This window comes from Condylostylus longicornis, unplaced genomic scaffold (assembly GCF_029603195.1).
Source record: "Condylostylus longicornis isolate FDR11 unplaced genomic scaffold, ASM2960319v2 ptg000018l, whole genome shotgun sequence".
NCBI classification, from domain to species: domain Eukaryota; kingdom Metazoa; phylum Arthropoda; class Insecta; order Diptera; family Dolichopodidae; genus Condylostylus; species Condylostylus longicornis.
In genome coordinates this window covers 9,316,663-9,328,059 of record NW_026577987.1, presented here as the reverse complement: position 1 = coordinate 9,328,059, position 11,397 = coordinate 9,316,663, and the positions used below count along the sequence as shown (strand labels likewise).

Sequence of the window (11,397 nt, the reverse complement as noted above, 5' to 3'; positions counted from 1 at the left end):
TTTTTATTTTTAAGTGTAATAAATAAATATTAAGTAAAAATTAATTTAATTTTTGTTTTTATTTTTTAGTAGTTATAATTTATATGTTATAATTTAAATAATATATTTTGGTTTTTTTTCAAGTATGTCCATATAGTTATACTAAAATCTAAATTTAAATAAAGTAACAAAAAAAATTGTTTGATTTATTTTACTTAATTAATTTTAATGTTAAAATTTTATATTTGTAAAAGTAAAAAATGGTAATGAAAAAATATTAAATATGCTTAAATAATTTAATTAAGTGTTTGTATATATGAATTTAATTACTTAGTACAGACTTGTGTGCAATTAAAGTAATTTTGACTATATCAATAAAAATGTTAAAATATATTCCCGTACATATGTGTGTATGTAATGTTAAACAAATTAACCTTTGGATATTGTGTGTAAAATGAAAGGATTTGAAGTGAGTATTAAAAAGTACACACAAGCTAATTCTATATTGATCATTAAATAATTGAATTTTTTTTATATGCATAGTTTTTGTTTTTCTATTTTTAATATCTATGTATATTTTTGTGTTCTATATAGAATGTTTAATGTATATACGCAAACAAAATTTATAATTTTATTATAAAGCTTATTTGTTTTTTTTTTGTTTGTTAATAATTTTTTCTAAATATATTATACGCATAGCTAGTATAATATTCACGGATTTGTGTGTTACTTTAAAAGAGTCTATACTTAAATATATAGAAGGTGCGTTTTTATAATATTTGCGAGTTATGTAGTTAGAAATTATACTTCTCGGTTGTTCCAGATTCCAGAAATTTGAAATATAAAAAATAATATTTTAGTAGTTCAATTAAAAACTATTATTTTTTTTCTGGCTAACATTAAATAATTTTCACATTATTTATAATTTTTTTAAAAACGAAAATGTGAAAGAATAAAAATAAATTTTTTAATATAATTGTTATATGAAAAACAGATTAACATGAAATTATAATTATTTTTGATTTTCATATTGTTGAGATAATAATTTCTGGTTTTATATAATTCAAATAAGTGTGTGTTAAATTGTACATAGACAGAAGGTTCAATAAATTACTCTAAAGATTTTAAATTAATACAAAAAATTTTCTAATATATTTTTTTTTATTTTAATTTTTAATATACTTAACTAAGAATTTAAAACATTTGATTAATTAAAATTACAGTATAAAAGAAAAGAAAAGTATCCCTTCAAAATAAATAAAATAAAATTATATAAAATGATCCTTATTTATATTATATATGGGCAACACTTCATTAACATTATAATATAGAATACATACACATACATACATTCGTACATATATAATAGAATTCAATTTTAAAAATGTAAAAAATTTTGATTTCCCCTATTTTTATTTTACAATGCAACAGTTGGTTTAATAATTTATCACACTATAATGCACAAAACATACACAAGTATTAATCCATACATATATACATACATATATATATTTATATATATATATGATATATAAACATCAACTTATTGGAATACTATATATTCTTTAAGGAAACTATATACGGAACGTAAGGATAATTCGGTGACTTATGAATGTCAATAAATATAAGTATGTATACCAAATATTCATATACTTACATACATTAATAACGAAATTAAACTGTATTATATATTTATTCTCTATGTGCTATATAGGATATAAATAAAAAATTTCATTAGATATAGTAATTACATATTTATGGTATGACAATGTTTTGAAAAACAAGTTCATAAAAAAAGCAAAAATTGCAGAAAAATTCAAAATAATCTGTTATATATTTTTGATTTGCGCACTAGATAGAATCTTGAATTCATATTCTTTTATTTTTAAAATAACAATATTTATATACACTCCTCTATATATAATACACACATATAACTGAAATCTTATGATCTTTAAAAACCTTTGAATTTGTAAAAATTTTATCAGTTATTGGAACACATCTCTTGTAGTTATATTATATTTATAACAGTAATTGGTAAAGTGAATTAAAAAAAAATGCAATGTGCGTTAAAAAATTGAACGGTAATAAAAATTTTATTTTTATTTCAATTAAATTTTTTAACAAAAAACACTTTAAAATTATTATTATTTTTATAATTATATGCATATGTTATACATATTAAATTTCTTCAATTTATATATACATACATATATGATGATAAATTTACATGTGTATATGAAGAGTATTTATTATATTGTGAATTATAAAAAATTTTTTAATTGGAAAATAATAAAATAATTAAGTGTTATACAATATATTTTATTTTATTTATAATTTTACCGCAATTATCTAAAATTACAAAAAAAAAAGTTTAAAATTTAATTTAATATATAAACTAATGATTAAATATAAATGAATTATCTATATAAAATTGAAATTATGTTTTTCGTTATTTGGGTTCCATGACTATAGATAACTAATAATAATAATTTTCAATCAAGGTTGAATTAATTTGCATATTTTTAGGGTATATAAATATTTTCGGTTATTTTCTATTCTGTTCTATTCTTCCATTTTTTGCATTTCCTAGTCAAAATTTATTTTAAAATCTGTCCACTAAACACAAATAAAAATTAATTGCTAAAGATTACTTTAAGTTAGGGACAAATTTGATAACTTCCTTTTTAAACTAATTGTGCGTGCAACGTTATGTATATAATATAAAAATTTGCATTATATCATATTTGCATATATGTATGGTCAAATTTTTTTTAAATACATTTGATTATTAAACTAAATATATTTAATAATATTATTTGCAGACCATCCGTTTTCGTACACAATTGGAATAAACTTTTACAATGGTTGTAATTATATTTTAATTTCACAATTTATTAATTTCTATTTTATATTTACAAATTTTTTTATATTTAACATTTATATACCATTATACATATATATGTGTTCATTACATATTATATTTAAAACTTTTATAATTTATGCATACAGAGGATCGACATATCTTTCATTCAAAATATTATGTACATTATTATAAAAATCTTGTATATATATAATGGTCTTGTATATATATAATGGTATGTAGTAAAAATTACTATAAACATCTATGAGCGTGTAAGATTTTACTATAATTTTAATCATAACAATTTATAGTAAAAATTTGCAAGTATAATTTAATCTTTTATATTAAACCTTTATTATATACTTACATATATGTATATACATATACATCTATATATATATATATATATATATATATATATATATATATATATATATATTTATTGCGCATAAGATTAAAATATTTAACATAATTTATATAAAAGTATATGAACAAATAAATTTTTATATTATATTGTATATGTATATACACACACCCGTGCAAACATTTGTGTATGCATTTCAAAGCCTTATGTGCTAATACACATACACCGTGTTTTACCTTGATTTTATTTAAATATAATTAATATTTTTTTTATTTAATTTTACATTTTTATTTTATAAAAATTAATAAAAATCACATTATAATTATATTACATAATTATTTTTAAAGCGTTAGCATGCCAATTGAAATGTGTATAAAAGTTCACTGAAAATTTATGCAAAAATGTTTTATTATATTATAGAAAATTGTTATATTTTAGAAAATATTGTTATATTATAGAATATAATAGTTGGATAAACAAAAATTTTTTGACTTTCATTAGAAAATTTAATTGACGAAAAATACTTGATATTAAGGACAAAAAAATGTTTATTTATATTCACACATTCACATATTTTTTTACATATAATATAAATAAAAAAAACCAAAATTTAAATACTAATGTGAGAAATGTTATAGAAAGGTTAAATCTTTTTTTTAAAATTACGCAAATTACCTTTATAATAGTTGAAATATTTGAATTTGTAAAAATATATATATGTATAACACATTAAAAATTTATATTAATTTTATTATATGGTGAAGTTTATTGATAATTGGCATAAAATATAATTAATATAGCAAAAAAAAAATTATGACAAAAAATTAAAAAAAAAAAAAAATTATTATTGAAAATAATTTTTTAAAACCTCCTTTTAGAATATATTCTTATGAATTGATGTTTCTTTACAATATATATATATATTGTAGATATAAAGGTGATATATATACATATATACACGATATATATGCAAATGTATATAAATTATTTGTATTAAGTCGGATACATATATATATATCTTCCATATTTATCTATGTACATTTCTTTTTATAATGAAAGAATAATCACGACCCATAAGCCCATGTTGCGCATGCCAACAATAAACAATAAAAAAAAAACAAATCAAAATGAGAAATCTAGACCAACGATGATCTTTAAAAGGACCAACATTTCTAAGCTCAACGTTAGTTCACTGAATTCTTTTCAACGTTAAGGGTTAAATAAAAGGAAAATTTAGAAGAATAAATAATTTAAATTAATAAAATAATAAATTATAAAATTTAATATAAATTAAAAATATAATTTTTTTTTTTAATTTTTTTAATTCTAAAATCTAAAATTTTTATAAACTTTTTTATTTTAATTTTAATTTTATTTTTAATAGTAATTTTTATTTTTACTTTTTTTTCTTCTATATCTAGTTTTTAATTAATTTTACATATCCTTTTTGTTTGTTGTTCTTTTACATTAAACTGTGATTTTAAATTTTAATTTATTGTAAGGAAAATATAAAGGAAAAAAAAAATAAAAATCCGTGTACAATAAAAAGGTGAATATTAAATGAAAAGCTTTTAAAATTTTAAAAATTTTTAGAAAATTCAAAATTTAACAAATTATTAAGTGTAATTTTCGTTATTAAAAAATAAATTTTGTAGAGTGTCACACCCATTTTAAAAAATTTTTGAAATTACAAAATTAAAAAAAAATATTTTTTTTTTTAAATTTCTTAATTTATAATTTTATATAAAAGTTTGAGCGAAAATATAATTATTAAAAATAAATTAATTTTAATTTGAAATTAAATTTAATTTGTGAATTCAGGTATAAAACTCCAGTTGAGATCATTATGAAGAGGTAAGTGGACAAAGGGATTAAGTGACATTTTGGCGAAAATCGAGCTGCTCGAACAGAACATAATTAAATTTCAAATATATTCAATTGAGATTACTCTTATAGCTATAGAAACTTAATCGAAGACGAGATTTACAGTGCATTTTTACAATTTGTTAATAAAAAAAAAAAATTGTTAAGATGCAAATGTTAGTTAACCCATTTGTCCACTTAACACTTTGTTCTTAAATTTAAATTATTAAAATTAAAATATTTCTCAAAAATATAAAATATTAATTTTTTTTTATAAATTTTTTCCAAAGGCTCTTATTTCTTGGTAGCATAATGTATTCAGATTTGTTATAGTGTCCAACATTTGAAATAATTTTAATTATAATTTTTACTTTATATTAACACTTTTAATTTAATAACAAAAATTATTTAAAATTAGAGAGATTTATTAATTTTAGTAATACTTATAACAAATTTGATTCAATATGAAAAACTTTTCAATATAAAGAATTCTTTTGTCTTTACCAAATTAGTTATTAAGCAAAATATTATTAAAATCTCAAATAATCTTTATAAAAATTTTGCAAAATAAATTGTTATAAGTTAAGAATGAATTTACCAAAAAACAATAGAAATTTTTTAATTTCCAATTTTTGAAAATATTAATTTATTCTTTAAAATTTTAATATTATATGCCAATACTGCGTTATATGTATAATATTTAATTATATTAAATTAATTTCAAATAATAATGGTTGTTTTCATAAATGTGACCGACCTATATTATACACTTTAAATAGAAATTTTCAATATGTATTTCTAATCTATTAAAAATATTTGAAATAATTCGGTTCAGAATCTGAAACATATTTCATTTGATATTGCCATTTAAGTATAATTAAATAATAATTGTAAAACTGATTAATCGCAGTCTATTTCAAATTCTTATTCACAGACTTATTTACATAGAGTTAAGAGAACTAGGCAAATATAAAATGCACACAAAATGCGTGATAGACTCATATTATACCTATTTACTGTTCCTTTAATTATAAAATTTTTTTATAAAAAATAACAACATATTTGCACTTTAAATACAATGTCCATTTTTCCACTGAGAGCTTTAAAAATAAATTTCCAGTAAAAACAAAAATTATATATTTTTTCAAAAATAATTTTCATGAAAATTCATTATTGCTAACCTAAATTTTACCATAATACTAATTTTTTTAACTTTTAACAACATTTTGTGTTTGAAAACAATATAATTTTTAAACAAAAAAAAAAATAAATTTGAGTCATAGGATAAAAATATATCAAAATTTACTACATATTAATAAAGGATAATAAATTGACAGCGTATATAAAAAAGGACGATTGATTTTCATTGCTTTCATTCTCAGAGGAATTAACAAACAATTTTTTATAGACATAATCCAATAATAATAATAAAATTTATTAAAGAAAAAGAAGAAAAACAAAAAGGCAATATGTTACAATTCATAAATTTATTCGCAATAAATGTTAATTAAACCGCGGCAGGTATCAATTTTTGAAAATTAAAAAAAAAATGAAAAGGACAATATTGCAAAATCAATATTTATAGAGTCTACATAATTTCTTATTGTTCTTAAATTTCTAATTAAATTAATTTTATTAAAATAAGTGTTGGGAACGATTTCAATAAAATTAAATTAAAATTTTTGTAATAATTTTAAAAGTGAATTCTCAAACATTTTCTACAACTGTGTTCTATAAAAAATTACCTTAGAATATTTTCTATTAGTTTAGAGAAGTTTTGTAACATTGAGTAATATGTCTAAGTGTAATTAGCTAATTTGACTTATTTAGCAATTCAATTTTCTTTTGCGGAATTAATCTAGTTGATGTTAAGCTTAATTATTGGTTTTAAACTATTTCGGGAATCGGCTATCAAAATTTTTAATGTAGAACAGAACTTTCTTGAAGATAATGGAGAAGTATGAAATAAAAAGATAGCTTATATGTAAATTTGTTCTAAGCTACATATAAAAAGAAGTGGAAGGAATTGAAAAATGTATTTTTGGTTTTTAATATCGAAATTATCTACTTCATTTATTCATCACTCATTCATTAACTTGTTCCCCAATAACATTCCTTGCACTATATACAAGATCCCCAGATTAATTTAATTTATTGATTTTTTAATTATAATAATTATTTTGTAAAATTTTTTATTTTCGAGAGCACTATTTTTAAGTAATTAGGTTTATAATTTTTATCCCAAATTGAATTTATTTTTGTTGCGTGCACGCAACAAACGATGAGTAAAATTTAAAAAATAATGCATTAAAAATTCAGGATAAAATCTGCAACATTCGGAAAAATTGGCTTTTTATTCTTGTTTAATGTCCGCCAGGACGCTATCAATATTATATAAGAATATTTTTTTTAATTAATATAAAATATAATAAAATATATTCAAATAAAATAAGGTTTAAAGTATAATTATTAATAAAACAGTAAACACTAATTTTTATTAATTGTGTATATTTATTTATCTTTTCGATATTATATAATTTACATTAAAATCATATATATCGATTGCTATCGAAGCTATTATTATGTACTCAAAATTAAGTAAGACAAATTTACATTAATAATCTGTATGCATGACTGAATACCGTTTTAATTCAACAAGTAAATTTTTTATATTCCACAATAAGTACCTGTAATATTTCGCAAAATTTTCATTAACATAACGTATATGTACTCGTATGTATAGGTTATTAATAAATAAGGTTATAAAAAATTTCTTTTGATTGATTAAAGTGTTAATTTACTAAGATTTTTGCTTGAAAACCGAATTAATTTTTATTTTATTATTGTAAAGATATGCCAGATATTATTAGTGAAATCAATTAATCAAAACCACAATATCAGCCTTCATATAATATGTATATCACATATGTATGTATATATATATATGTATATATATATGTATATATATGTATATTACATTTAATTGACGTAAAATTTTATTTTATTTAATTGCAATGTCTTATTATATTTATCTAATAAAATTGCACTGATTGTAATTGGTTATAAAATAAACACACATGACATTTAGATTGTTAACAAAATAATTAAAATTAAAACGATATTGCGTGATCAATGATCGTATTTATAAAATGTGATGTTATGCTATAAAAAATACTATATTTATGTATATATAGGCATTATGATGCTATGTAATAAAATTAATATAAAAAATAATTTGTGCTTCATTACATATACATACATATATTGTGTATCGCTGTAATATTTTGTTAAATTGATGATCATCGATGAATTTTAAAACTAATTTCAAGAAATTTATGTTAGTATAGTTTGTATGTAACGGTGTGTAAATAACAATTTACCCTTGAACAAGTGAATATACTCATTATTTTTTAAAAAGAAGTCGTCTTAAATTATTCTCATTAATCATACTAAAATTGCATACTTTTCGGAGAAACAACAAATATTAAAAGAATCGTTTATATAATTGTTGAAATTTATGGTTAATTTCCTCAGTTAAGATAAATAATTATATTTTTTGATGGCAAAATATTTGCAGCTAGCTTTGTGGTTTTAAAGGAATTCGCAAAAGTTTGAAGTTTCAGAAATAAAAGGGACAGAAGTTTGAAATTTTTCTAATTTATAGAGGCTTTAACTTGGAAGGGAAGAGGAATGAAAAATATTTTCTTCTAATGAAATAATTTTTACAGTCTACAAGCCATCCAAATTTCAAACTCCCACAATCTACCGTTTAATAAGTGTGTTAAAAATTTGTTAAAAACTAGTGGAATTCAAAAGTTTTTGTTCTAATTTACCACTTTTAGATGGGATACTTTTAAATCTGATCTTTAAATTAGAAGCTTTAAAAGTTAATCTGATTAAAAATTTTCTATTAAGATGTAAGAAATTCTTTAGTATATATTAATGGTTTTTAAATAAATTAAGAAATTTATATTATACACATGATCACATCTCAAATATTACACATTATATTATACACATGATCACATCTCAAATATATAAATAAGTTGGTGTATAACCATTGATCTTCCAATCTCATAAAAGTGTTTATTGCTCTTAGAAATTCTGAAAGAATATAACTTGGAAAATGGTGATAAAGTATAATTTATAAATTTAGATTATAAATCAAAATTTCACACACATAATTATAATACAATTTTTAATACTTAATTTATGTAATTCATAAATTAATTGTTATAAAGTAAAATTATATTGGCACAAATTAAAATCCGGAAAATATATTAAAGCGTTTACGATAAAAAATTAATCTAAATTTGAGCAAAAAATAAACTAAACTGCATGATATTTGAATACGCGCACTAAACTATTAAAAATTTTCTAGCTCAACTTAGAAATAGTGAACTAATTTTCAGAGTTAGTAATTAAAAAAATTTACTTTAAGAAATTTTTAATTATACCTAAAATATTTACAAATAAAATATAATAATGTCCTGAAAATTATTTAATTATTTCAGCTTTGTACCCATATTCAAATCTTAAATATTTTTTAAATCTAATATCCTTATTTTAAAAATCTATTACAAAATGAATAGCCGCATTACAGTCTTTCACATTTACATGCATGCTTGTCTTCTTATTATTTCATAAATGAAAATTAAAGTAAAATTTAAATTTTTCACACATTTTTATTTTTATTCTAAATGAATTTATTTATTTACTTTTTTTTTTGTTTTTGGGTACATTGACCAACATTATTCATTATAGAAAGGTCAAAACCATATTATAACCTGAACTTTTTGAACTTTTATAATGTTCATGTTATTTACACATTGATATTTATTTTTACCTATACATACATATATAAAAGAGTGGTAAAAATAAGCCTTGTAAATAATAATTTTCAACTCAACATATGTGTATAGAATATGTCCAACAATATTATATACGTACGTATATTATATACATAAAAATATTGAATGTATTCAAGGAATTTTAATTACTAATCCTGTGTCTGCCCCTATGAGAATGTATGTATACAAATATGTATAAATAATTGTATATATTTGTATAGTCGAGTACAATTTACAGTTTATTTGCATAAATGAATAAGAAAATCATATCCTAATTTTATCCTATACAGGTACATAATATGTGATGACCATCAATTTGAAAAGATTCTAATAATCGATTTGAATTCAAAGTTTGCCTGTTTTCTCCTTTTAAAATTTTTTTTGTTCTAGTTTTTTTTTCCAATTTTTTTCTAATTTTGTTTTTAATTGTCTAGCTTGATATTATTTATATGAACACCTTTAACATGTTTATGTAAAAACAGTATCTATATACGGTCTAATGATGATTGAAAACTTTTTCACAGCAAAATAACAGTAAAATCATGGTTTTATCGATTTAAAGAATGCCAATTTGAATGGAGAAAATTTTTTTTGTATCGAAATTCAATTTTAAAGTTAGATTGAGCTTAAATTGATGATGAGTTTATTAAATTTTTATTAAATTATGAGTATGAGTTTTGAAAACTTTAAATTAAAATTTTTGGCGACAATATCAAAATTAAAATTTAATAAATTTAAAGTTTAACAGCAAAAATTATTCGATTTCCATCGATTGCAATCTCTTTACTTTATTATAGAGATTTGGAAAAAAATTTGTGGTTTGTTCGGTAAAATCAAAATTTCGATCAGAATAAAAATTTAAATTCCAAAGTAAAAATTTTATTGATTTTAAAATAAAATTAAAATTTTTTTTTTAAAGAGGAAATTTTATTTTATGACATTGGTTTTTCCGATTTAAGGGTTATAAAGTGGTTATTATAATTTTGTTAAATAATTTTGTGAATTATGGAGGCTAATTTTTGGTTAGTTAATTATTGTTTTTTAATTACTATTAAAAATTTGTAATCAAAAACTAATTTTTTAGCATTTTAGACAAAAATGTGAGAAATATGAAAAGTCTAATACAAAAATCTGACGTGATCAGCACATAAACGCAATGTGTATTACCAATGTGTAAGTGTTACAGAAGATTATAAAAATGCGTTCTTTTCAATTTTAAGGAAATTTGCTAGTTTTTAGATAACACACCTAGAAAATCGAAAATAGTGAAATTTAGTTTTTAGTAGAATTTCACTTTGTACCTCCCGAATACCCTGAAATGTTCACCAGTTAGTTTTGGTAAGAACCAGAACACAAATATCAAATTTCAAGGAATTCCATCAGTCCGTTCCATAGAAATGTTAAAAAATGTAAAATCGACCACCAGTTCGATTTTCAAGCACTGATTTTTTCCAAAAAATTTGTATATTCATTGTTTT

At 19.8% G+C, this 11,397-nt stretch overlaps 1 protein-coding gene across 3 annotated transcripts in view; it reads left to right on the top strand.

Annotated features, from left to right (window-relative positions):
- Positions 1–273: 273 nt before the first annotated feature.
- Positions 274–11,397, top strand: part of LOC129606221 (sodium-dependent serotonin transporter) — a 30,941-nt gene continuing 19,817 nt past the window's right edge. Inside the window, exon 1 of one of the 3 annotated variants that reach the window (XM_055516400.1) lies at positions 274–448. The gene's annotated coding sequence lies outside the window, so the exon portion shown is untranslated. Of the gene's footprint in view, positions 449–1,974; positions 2,064–4,619; positions 4,756–11,397 lie in introns of those variants that run through there. The other 2 variants (XM_055516401.1, XM_055516399.1) reach the window with 2 other exon arrangements.